The following is an 11,186-nucleotide window of genomic DNA, read 5'->3' on the forward strand; positions in this document are numbered from 1 at the left end:
TAATGTGCTGTGGTGGTAGTAGCAGTGCATTGGTGGTAGCAGTAGTGGTGGTGGTGGTGGTAGTTGTCAATATAATGTAAGGGAAAGCCCCCCTGAAATGGACAAAAATGAATGGGAACATATTGGCACCGTACGAAACATATACACGATGTCCAATACCATTCAAATGGACGGCATTTAATTCAAAGCTTAAGGCAAATGTCATATGGCAAATTCCAAGTGTCACACAGCGAAAATCCAATAGATGGCGAGCGCGCTCCACAGTAAATTTTCATATTGCAAATACACATCAAGTCAAGACCCAAGGGTCAAATATTTTACATTTGAAAAAAAAAAAAAAAAACGTATCACCCCCTTAACTTCTTATGGCTGCAGGGGCAGTATTGAGTAGCTTGGATGAAAGGTGCACAGAGGTGCCCAAATTAAACGGCCTGCTCCTCAGTCCCAGTTGCTAATATATGCATATTACTATTCATATTGGATAGAAAACACTCTGAAGTTTCTAAAACGGTTTGAATTATGTCTGTGAGTATAACAGAACTCATATGGCAGGCAAAAACCTGAGAAGTTCCACTTCCTGTTTGAATTGTTTCTGAGGTGGCAGATTTTCAACCAAGCTCTCAATGAAATTACAGCGAGATATGGATGAGTTTTCTTCCTACGGCTTCCACTAGATGTCAACAGTCAACAGAACTTTGTCTGATGACTCTAATGTGAAGGGGGGCCGAAGGAGACAGGAATGAGTAATCACTGCCACGAGCTGATCACGCATTCACCATGCGCCTTCACATGAGGAGGACGTCCGTTCCACCGCTTTTCTGAAGTCAATCTAATTCTCCGGTTGGAACGTTATTCAAGATGTATGTTAACAACATTCTAAAGATTGATTCAGTACATCGTTTGACATGTTTCTACTGACTGTTACAGAACTTTTGGACATTTCGTCACGTTATAGTGGACGCGCTTTGTGACTTTGGAATTGTTTACCAAACGCGCTAACCAAAGTAGCTAATTGGACATAAATAACGGACATTATCGAACAAATCAAGCATTTATTGTGGACCTGGGATTCCTAGGACTGCATTCTGATGAAGTTCATCAAAGGTAAGGAAACATTTATCATGTATTTTCTGGTTTCTGTTGACTCCAAAATGGCGGCTAATTTTATTATATTTCTGAGCGCCGTCTCAGATTATTGCCTGGGTTGCTTTTCCCGTAAAGTTTTTTTGAAATCTGACACAGCGGTTGCATTAAGGAGAGGTATATCTATAATTCCATGTGTATAACTTGTATTATCATCTACATTTACGATGAGTATTTCTGTTGAAACGATGTGGCTATGCAAAATCAATTGATGTTTTTGGAACTAGTGAATGTAATGCGCCAATGTAAACTCCGATTTTTTTATATAAATATGAACTTTATCAAACAAAACATGCATGTATTGTGTAACATGAAGTCCTATGAGTGTCATATGATGAAGATAATCAAAGGTTAGTGATTCATTTTATCTCTATTCTGGTTTTTGTGAAGCTATCTTTAGCTGGAAAAATGGCTGTGCTTATTGTGGTTTGGTGGTGACCTAACATAATCGTTTGTAGTGCTTTCGCTGAAAAGCATATTTGAAATCGGACACTTAGGTGGGATTAACAACAAGATTACCTTTAAAATGATATAAGACACATGTATTTTTGAGGAGTTTTAATTATGAGATTTCTGTTGTTTGAATTTGGGGCCCTGCACTTCGACTGGCTGTTGTCATATCGATCCCGGTAGCGGGATGCAGCCATACGAAGTTTTAAGAACTGACTGATTTACAGAGGGTTGAATGAGTGTGTGATTTCAGAAAATCCCAGAAAATCCCAGAAATCTCGCAGAGCTCCGAAACCCACCTTAACGGATTCATCTGAACACGCCACAAATGGATCTGTAACTTGTTTGGGGGAAAAAACACATTTCTTTGACCATCACCAATTGTACATTGTACGATTTCTCATAAATTACAATAGATAAATGGCTGGTTCTTTCTTTCCTGACACCGTAGGTTCATGCACTTTGACGTGAAGTGGTCAAATTAGTGCTTTATATTAGTTTTTGACCTTTAATCCCAGAAAAATGGCCTTAACTCAAAAAGCGTTGAGGCCTCGACGCCATCTTGTTTCTGGGCTAACAGCCCATTAGTCCAAACCTGAGCTCACCAAGTTTTGTCTTCTAAGTCTTTTCTGTTTAGGAGAAATGGCCATGTCGTGATTGGTGATGTTTTGTATATTTGCAATAAGATTCCATTCACCATCTGGTGGAATTTACCGGGACAGCGGAAAAACGTCGGTGAATTTGACAAACATTCGCGTACGTCTAGTAAGGGACAGTACATTTGCAATATGGAGATTTTCATTGATCATACAGCAAATGCCGAAAAGGGCCCTTCATGTATGTAATGACTCAGGAGGCTGGCTAGCTACTAATTTCCTGATTTTCTAGTTAGCTCCATTAGCTTAGCAGTTGTCATTCGATTTCCATTTTAAACCCTAGCCTGCAGGCTTTGCATATGGGCTGTGAAATTCACTGGGACTTGTTTGACAATAACCACAGGGGGGGGGGGGGGTGTGTGTGTGTGTGTGTGTGTGTGTGTGTGTGTGTGTGTGTGTGTGTGTGTGTGTGTGTGTGTGTGTGTGTGTGTGTGTGTGTGTGTCACAGTGTGTGTGTGTGTCACAGTGTGTGTGTGTGACACAGTGTGTGTGTGTCACAGTGACACAGTGTGTGTGTCACTGTGTGTCACTGTGTGTGTGTCCTGTGAGCCCTGCCAGATCACACCAGTGGTAAAAATCAAATCAAATCGAATTTTATTTGTCACATACACATGGTTAGCAGATGTTAATGCGAGTGTAGCGAAATGCTTGTGCTTCTAGTTCCGACAATGCAGTAATAACCAACAAGTAATCTAACCTAACAATTCCACAACTACTACCTAATACACACAAGTGTAAAGGGATAAAGAATATGTACATAAAGATATATGAATGAGTGATGGTACAGAACGGCATAGGCAAGATGCAGTAGATGGTATAGTGTACAGTCTATACATATGAGATGAGTAATGTAGGGTATGTAAACATAAAGTGGCATAGTTTAAAGTGGCTAGAGATACATGTATTACATAAAGATGGCAAGATGCAGTAGATGATATAGAGTACAGTATATACATATACATATACATATGAGATGAGTAATGTAGGATATGTAAACATTATATTAAGTGGCATTGTTTAAAGTGGCTAGTGATACATTTTTACATAATTTCCATCAATTCCCATTATTAAAGTGGCTGGAGTTGAGTCAGTATGTTGGCAGCGGCCACTAAATGTTAGTGGTGGCTGTTTAACAGTCTGATGGCCTTGAGATAGAAGCTGTTTTTCAGTCTCTCGGTCCCCGCTTTGATGCACCTGTACTGACCTTGCCTTCTGGATGATAGCGGGGTGAACAGGCAGTGGCTCGGGTGGTTGTTGTCCTTGATGATCTTTATGGCCTTCCTGTGACATCGGGTGGTGTAGGTGTCCTGGAGGGCAGGTAGTTTGCCCCCGGTGATGCGTTGTGCAGACCTCACTACCCTCTGGAGAGCCTTACGGTTGTGGGCGGAGCAGTTGCCGTACCAGGCGGTGATACAGCCCGACAGGATGCTCTCGATTGTGCATCTGTAGAAGTTTGTGAGTGCTTTTGGTGACAAGCCGAATTTCTTCAGCCTCCTGAGGTTGAAGAGGCGCTGCTGCGCCTTCTTCACAACGCTGTCTGTGTGGGTGGACCAATTCAGTTTGTCCGTGATGTGTACACCGAGGAACTTAAAACTTTCCACCTTCTCCACTACTGTCCCGTCGATGTGGATAGGGGGGGTGCTCCCTCTGCTGTTTCCTGAAGTCCACAATCATCTCCTTTGTTTTGTTGACGTTGAGTGTGAGGTTATTTTCCTGACACCACACTCCGAGGGCCCTCACCTCCTCCCTGTAGGCCGTCTCGTCGTTGTTGGTAATCAAGCCTACCACTGTAGTGTCGTCCGCAAACTTGATGATTGAGTTGGAGGCGTGCATGGCCACGCAGTCGTGGGTGAACAGGGAGTACAGGAGAGGGCTCAGAACGCACCCTTGTGGGGCCCCAGTGTTGAGGATCAGCGGGGTGGAGATGTTGTTACCTACCCTCACCACCTGGGGGCGGCCCGTCAGGAAGTCCAGGACCCAGTTGCACAGGGCGGGGTCGAGACCCAGGGTCTCGAGCTTGATGACGAGTTTGGAGGGTACTATGGTGTTAAATGCTGAGCTGTAGTCGATGAACAGCATTCTCACATAGGTATTCCTCTTGTCCAGATGGGTTAGGGCAGTGTGCCGTGTGGTTGCGATTGCGTCGTCTGTGGACCTATTGGGTCGGTAAGCAAATTGGAGTGGGTCTAGGGTGTCAGGTAGGGTGGAGGTGATATGGTCCTTGACTAGTCTTCCAAAGCACTTCATGATGACGGAAGTGAGTGCTACGGGGCGGTAGTCGTTTAGCTCAGTTACATTAGCTATCTTGGGAACAGGAACAATGGTGGCCCTCTTGAAGCATGTGGGAACAGCAGACTGGGATAAGGATTGATTGAATATGTCCTTAAACACACCAGCCAGCTGGTCTGCGCATGCTCTGAGGACGCGGCTGGGAATGCCGTCTGGGCCTGCAGCCTTGCGAGGGTTAACACGTTTAAATGTTTTACTCACCTCGGCTGCAGTGAAGGAGAGCCCGCAGGTTTTGGTAGCGGGCCGTGTCAGTGGCACTGTATTGTCCTCAAAGCGAGCAAAAAAGTTATTTAGTCTGTCTGGGAGCAAGACATCCTGGTCCGCGACGGGGCTGGTTTTCTTTTTGTAATCCGTGATTGACTGTAGACCCTGCCACATACCTCTTGTGTCTGAGCTGTTGAATTGCGACTCTACTTTGTCTCTATACTGGGACTTAGCTTGTTTGATTGCCTTGCGGAGGGAATAGCTACACTGTTTGTATTCAGTCATGTTTCCGGTCACCTTGCCCTGGTTAAAAGCAGTGGTTTGCGCTTTCAGTTTCACGCGAATGCTGCCATCAATCCACGGTTTCTGGTTTGGGAATGTTTTAATCGTTGCTGTGGGTACGACATCGTCGATGCACTTTCTAATGAACTCGCTCACCGAATCAGCGTATTCGTCAATGTTGTTGTTGGACGCAATGCGGAACATATCCCATTCCACGTGATCGAAGCAGTCTTGAAGCGTGGAATCAGATTGGTCGGACCAGCGTTGAACAGACCTGAGCGCGGGAGCTTGCTGTTTTAGTTTCTGTTTGTAGGCTGGAAGCAACAAAATGGAGTCGTGGTCAGCTTTTCCGAAAGGAGGGCGGGGGAGGGCCTTATATGCGTTGCGGAAGTTAGTATAACAATGATCCAAGGTTTTACCAGCCCTGGTAGCACAATCGATATGCTGATAGAATTTAGGGAGTTTTGTTTTCAGATTAGCCTTGTTAAAATCCCCAGCTACGATGAATGCAGCCTCAGGGTGTGTGGTTTCCAGTTTACAAAGAGTCAGATAAAGTTCGTTCAGGGCCATCGATGTGTCTGCTTGGGGGGGATATATACGGCTGTGATTATAATCGAAGAGAATTCCCTTGGTAGATAATGCGGTCGACATTTGATTGTGAAGAATTCTAGATCAGGTGAACAGAATGACTTGAGTTCCTGTATGTTGTTATGATCACACCACGTCTCGTTAATCATAAGGCATACACCCCCGCCCCTCTTCTTACCAGAAAGATGTTTGTTTCTGTCGGCGCGATGCGTGAAGAAACCAGCTGGCTGCACCGACTCAGTTAGCGTCTCTCGAGTAAGCCATGTTTCCGTGAAGCAAAGAACGTTGCAGTCTCTGATATCTCTCTGGAAAGCTACCCTAGCTCGGATTTCATCAACCTTGTTGTCAAGAGACTGGACATTGGCGAGTAGTATGCTAGGGAGTGGAGCGCGATGTGCTCGTCTCCGAAGCCTGACCAGGAGACCGCTTCGTTTCCCCCTTTTACGGCGTCGTTGTTTAGTGTCGCCGGCTGGGATCAGATCCATTGTATTGGGTGGAAGGCAAAACACAGGATCCGCTTCGAGAGAGTCATATTCCTGGTTGTAACGATGGTGAGTTGACTTTGCTCTTATATTCAGTAGTTCCTCCCGACTGTATGTAATGAAACCTAAGATTACCTGGGGTACCAATGTAAGGAATAACACATAAAAAAACAAAATACTGCATATTTTCCTAGGAACGCAAAGCGAGGCGGCCATCTCGGTCGGCGCCGGAAGTATGGTAATTCAGTATATTAAGGAGATTTCACAGACCTGTAAAATATCATAGTCCTCTCTGTTCTCCTCAGTAAGATGAAACACAAACTCGAAAATGACATTTGGACATGGGAGAGTCTCCCTCAGGGAGAGGGAGCTTTTCAGAAAATGTCATCTTGAAATACATATATATTATACGTCTTTATAACAATATATTATAGCTAAAGGCTTTATTGGTATATACTCCACAACCATAATTTGGTATTTTTCCATTGCAAAGTTTGTGTTGACTTTTAGTTGAAGCATATGCACCTCCCCCGACTGCAGTCATCGACTTCCGTCTGCTTTCGTACGTACGTCACCTTGAACACGGCCATATAAAGGCTTTATTGGTTTTAAAGCTAGAATCCTTAGTTGTTGTATACATTTTTTTACTTCTAAATGAATGATATATACCCATTGATTCTTGAAGAATATAACTTATAAATGCCTCAGAAGGTTAGTCAAACTGTTACCCAAAATATAAGCTTGTTTTACTCCAATGCTTGTAAACAATGTAAACAAACACTTTATAGCCTCAAAACATTGTTAAAACTATCATTTTGATATCATGGATGGTTAGTCCTTGCATTCATAGCTCTGTCTATGAATTTGAGTGGTCACATTTCTCCAGGCCAATCCCTCAGCTTTATACCAAAACAGAGGTGGAGTGATCGCTTTATTGTTTCAACTAAGGACTCTAACTTTAGTGTGTACTCCACACTAATTTGGTCTCTCTCTCTCTCTCTCTCTCTCTCTCTCTCTCTCTCTCTCTCTCTCTCTCTCTCTCTCTCTCTCTCTCTCTCTCTCTCTCTCTCTCTCTCTCTCTCTCTCTCTCTCTCTCTCTCGCTCTCTCTCTCTCTCTCTCTCTCTCTCTCTCTCTCTCTCAGTCACTCACTCAGTCACTCACTCACTTTCTCACTCACTCACTCTTAGAATGTTAGCCCTGCTGTACTTCCTCTTTAGCGTTGCCTCATTGGCTGCTTTGTTGGGAAAGACAGAAAGTGTCTTGTGTTGTTGGTGTCGTTTGATGGTTTCAGAGCTGACTATCTCAGACGGTTCCTTCTACTCAACCTAAAGCTTCTGTACTCACAAGGAGTCCTGGTGGAACAGATTACTAATGTCTTTATCACCAAGACCTTCCACATCCATTACAGCCTGGTAATATATATATATATACTGTATATACAGTGAGGGAAAAAGTTATTTGATTCCCTGCTGATTTTGTACGTTTGCCCACTGACAAAGAAATGATCAGTCTGTAATTTTAATGGTAGGTTTATTTGAACAGTGAGAGACAGAATAACAACAAAAAAATCCAGAAAAATGCATGTCAAAAATGTTATAAATTGATTTGCATTTTAATGAGGGAAATAAGTATTTGACCCCCTCTCAATCAGAAAGATTTCTGGCTCCCAGGTGTCTTTTATACAGGTAACGAGCTGAGATTGTGCTCCTACTCTTAAAGGGAGTGCTCCTAATCTCAGTTTGTTACCTGTATAAAAGACACCTGTCCACAGAAGCAATCAATCAATCAGATTCCAAACTCTTGTTGAAAGTGTTGTGGTCAGATGAGACCAAAATGGAGCTCTTTGGCATCAACTCAACTCGCCGTGTTTGGAGGAGTGGGAATGCTGCCTATGACCCCAAGAACACCATCCCCACCGTCAAACATGGAGGTGGAAACATTATGCTTTGTGGGTGTTTTTCTGCTAAGGGGACAGGACAACTTCACCGCATCAAAGGGACGATGGACGGGGCCATGTACCGTCAAATCTTGGGTGAGAACCTCCTTCCCTCAGCCAGGGCATTGAAAATGGGTCGTGGATGGGTATTCCAGCATGACAATGACCCAAAACACACGGCCAAGGCAACAAAGGAGTGGCTCAAGAAGAAGCACATTAAGGTCCTGGAGTGGCCTAGCCAGTCTCCAGACCTTAATCCCAGAGAAAATCTGTGGAGGGAGCTGAAGGTTCGAGTTGCCAAACGTCAGCCTCGAAACCTTAATGGCTTGGAGAAGATCTGCAAAGAGGAGTGGGACAAAATCCCTCCTGAGATGTGTGCAAAACTGGTGGCCACCTACAAGAAACGGTTGACCTCTGTGATTGCCAACAAGGGTTTTGCCACCAAGTACTAAGTCGTGTTTTGCAGAGGGGTCAAATACTTATTTCCCTCATTAAAATGCAAATAAATGTATAACATTTTTGACATGCGTTTTTCTGGATTTTGTTGTTGTTATTCTGCCTCTCACTGTTCAAATAAAACTACCATTAAAATGATAGACTGATCATTTCTTTGTCAGTGGGCAAACGTACAAAATCAGCAGAAAACGGAGCAGAAAACACCACCCACATAGGACAGGCTCTTATAGAGCTGTGTGTCTAACACATTGGGCTTGTTTGAGTGGTAAGGCTGAAGCAATCGACTGCAGACAAGTCGAGGAGTGAGGTCGGGGAAGGTGCATCTGCGACAGCCTAAAATCAGACACTGATGTAGTTTTCCAACAGCAAGGCTCAGTGCAACATGGCACATACCCTTGCTTTTCTTTGGAATAAACTCCCACATATCACACACTCACAAACTGGAAATATATGTGTGTACATTGTAATATCAATTGGTGAGAGAGAGAGACTCAAATATCACATTAATTTGTACATATCCACACTGTATACAATCACGTCAAAGTTTGTTTCAGTCACGTCTTTGGTCACGTTCGCTTGGGTCAAACAAAAACACTAATGATTGGTTGACAATAGAGCCTTCCACAATGCAGGGTGATGCTGCAGGGTGAAGTTGGGGAAGAGAAACTTCAGAAACTTGCAGTCGACTCACGTAATGACGTTTGATCACATGGTTATTGTAAAGCTCAGGCAGTCGTAATGTGGCGCAAGTCTGACAATGGTTGCCTGCAAGGAGACACGTGCCGTCATCATTGCTTTGCACAAAAAGGGCATCACAGGCAAGGATATTGCTGCCAGTAAGATTGCACCTAAATCAACCATTTATCGGATCATCAAGAACTTCAAGGAGAGCGGTTCAATTGTTGTGAAGAAGACTTCAGGGCGCCCAAGAAAGTCCAGCAAGCGCTAAAGTTGATTCAGATGTGGGATCGGGGCACCACCAGTACAGAGCTTGCTCAGGAATGGCAGCAGGCAGGTGTGAGTGCATCTGCACGCACAGTGAGGCGAAGACTTTTGGAGGATGGATGGCCTGGTGTCATGAAGGGCAGCAAAGAAGCCACTTCTCTCCAGGAAAAACATCAGGGACAGACTGATATTCTGCAAAAGGTACAGGGATTGGACTGCTGAGGACTGGGGTAAAGTCATTTTCTCTGATGAATCCCCTTTCCGATTGTTTGGGACATCCGGAAAAAAGCTTGTCCGGAGAAGACAAGGTGAGCGCTACCATCAGTCCTGTGTCATGCCAACAGTAAAGCATCATGAGACCATTCATGTGTGGGGTTGCTTCTCAGTGGGCTCACTCACAATTTTGCCAAAGAACACAGCCATGAATAAAGAATGGTACCAACACATCCTCCGAGAGCAACTTCTCCCAACCATGCAGGAACAGTTTGGTGACGAACAATGCCTTTTCCAGCATGATGGAGCACTTTGCCATAATCCAAAAGTGATAACTAAGTGTCTCGGGGAACAAAACATCGATATTTTGGGTCCATGGCCAGGAAGCTCACCAGACCTTAATCCCATTGAGAACTTGTGGTCAATCCTCAAGAGGCGGGTGGACAAACAAAAACCCACAACTTCTGACAAACTCCAAGCATTGATTATGCAAGAATGGGCTGCCATCAGTCAGGATGTGGCCCAAAAGTTAATTGACAGCATGCCAGGGCGGATTGCAGAGGTCTTGAAAAAGAAGTGTCACCACTGCAAATATTGACTCTTTGCATCAACTTCATGTAATTGTCAATAAAAGGCTTTGACACTTATGAAATGCTTGTAATTATACTTCAGTATTCCATAGTAACATCTGACAAAAATATTTAAAGACACTGAAGTTGCAAACTTTGTGGAAATTAATATTTGTCATTCTCAAAACTTTTGGCCACGACTGTACAACCCTTCTCTCTCTTCTCTCCCTCTCCCTCTCTTCTCTCTCTCTCCCTCTCCTCTCTCTCTTCCTCTCCCCTCTCTCTCTCCCTCTCCTCTCTCTCTTCCTCTCTCCTCTCTCCCTTCCTCTCCCCTCTCTCTCCTCTTTCTCTCTCTCTCTCTCTCTCAGGTCTGTTCAAGTTGTGGAGGCCACGGCGTCAGTCTGCCTCTCATCCCTTCCAACACATCTCGATACAGGACGATGATGTTGATGATGCTGACTATACTGACCAACCACAGATCATAACAACAAGCCAAAGCTTACCACCATGCTCCAAACAACCAATCAGAACTCAAACGGGAATAAATAGGGAATAGTGTCATTTCAGACACAGCCATACTAGTTTTACAAGAGTTACAGAGCGGTAGTCAGATTTCAGATTTACACACTCCTCATTCTCTGTGGTACAATACTTACAGTATGGAGTATTCAAATAAATATGTAAACTATAAATAAACATATTGAACCATAAATAGATAAAACTAAAGAAATAAGACACTAAAGAGAACAGCCAATTAGTATAAACAGACTGGGGTTACTTGAATTTGTCTGTATACAGAGAAACCATCTAATATGATATAACACGTGTTTATATATTTGAACAAATGCTCTGTTAATTGTTTTGCAAGACGATCCTAAAAAGAAGAATACATGTTTGTTAGGAGAGCTTCTGTTAAAGGGATGTAAATTTGTATTTTGAAGGGTTTATTTCATAAAGAGTACCGCTATATTG

This window comes from Salvelinus alpinus, chromosome 34 (assembly GCF_045679555.1).
Source record: "Salvelinus alpinus chromosome 34, SLU_Salpinus.1, whole genome shotgun sequence".
Lineage (NCBI taxonomy): Eukaryota > Metazoa > Chordata > Actinopteri > Salmoniformes > Salmonidae > Salvelinus > Salvelinus alpinus.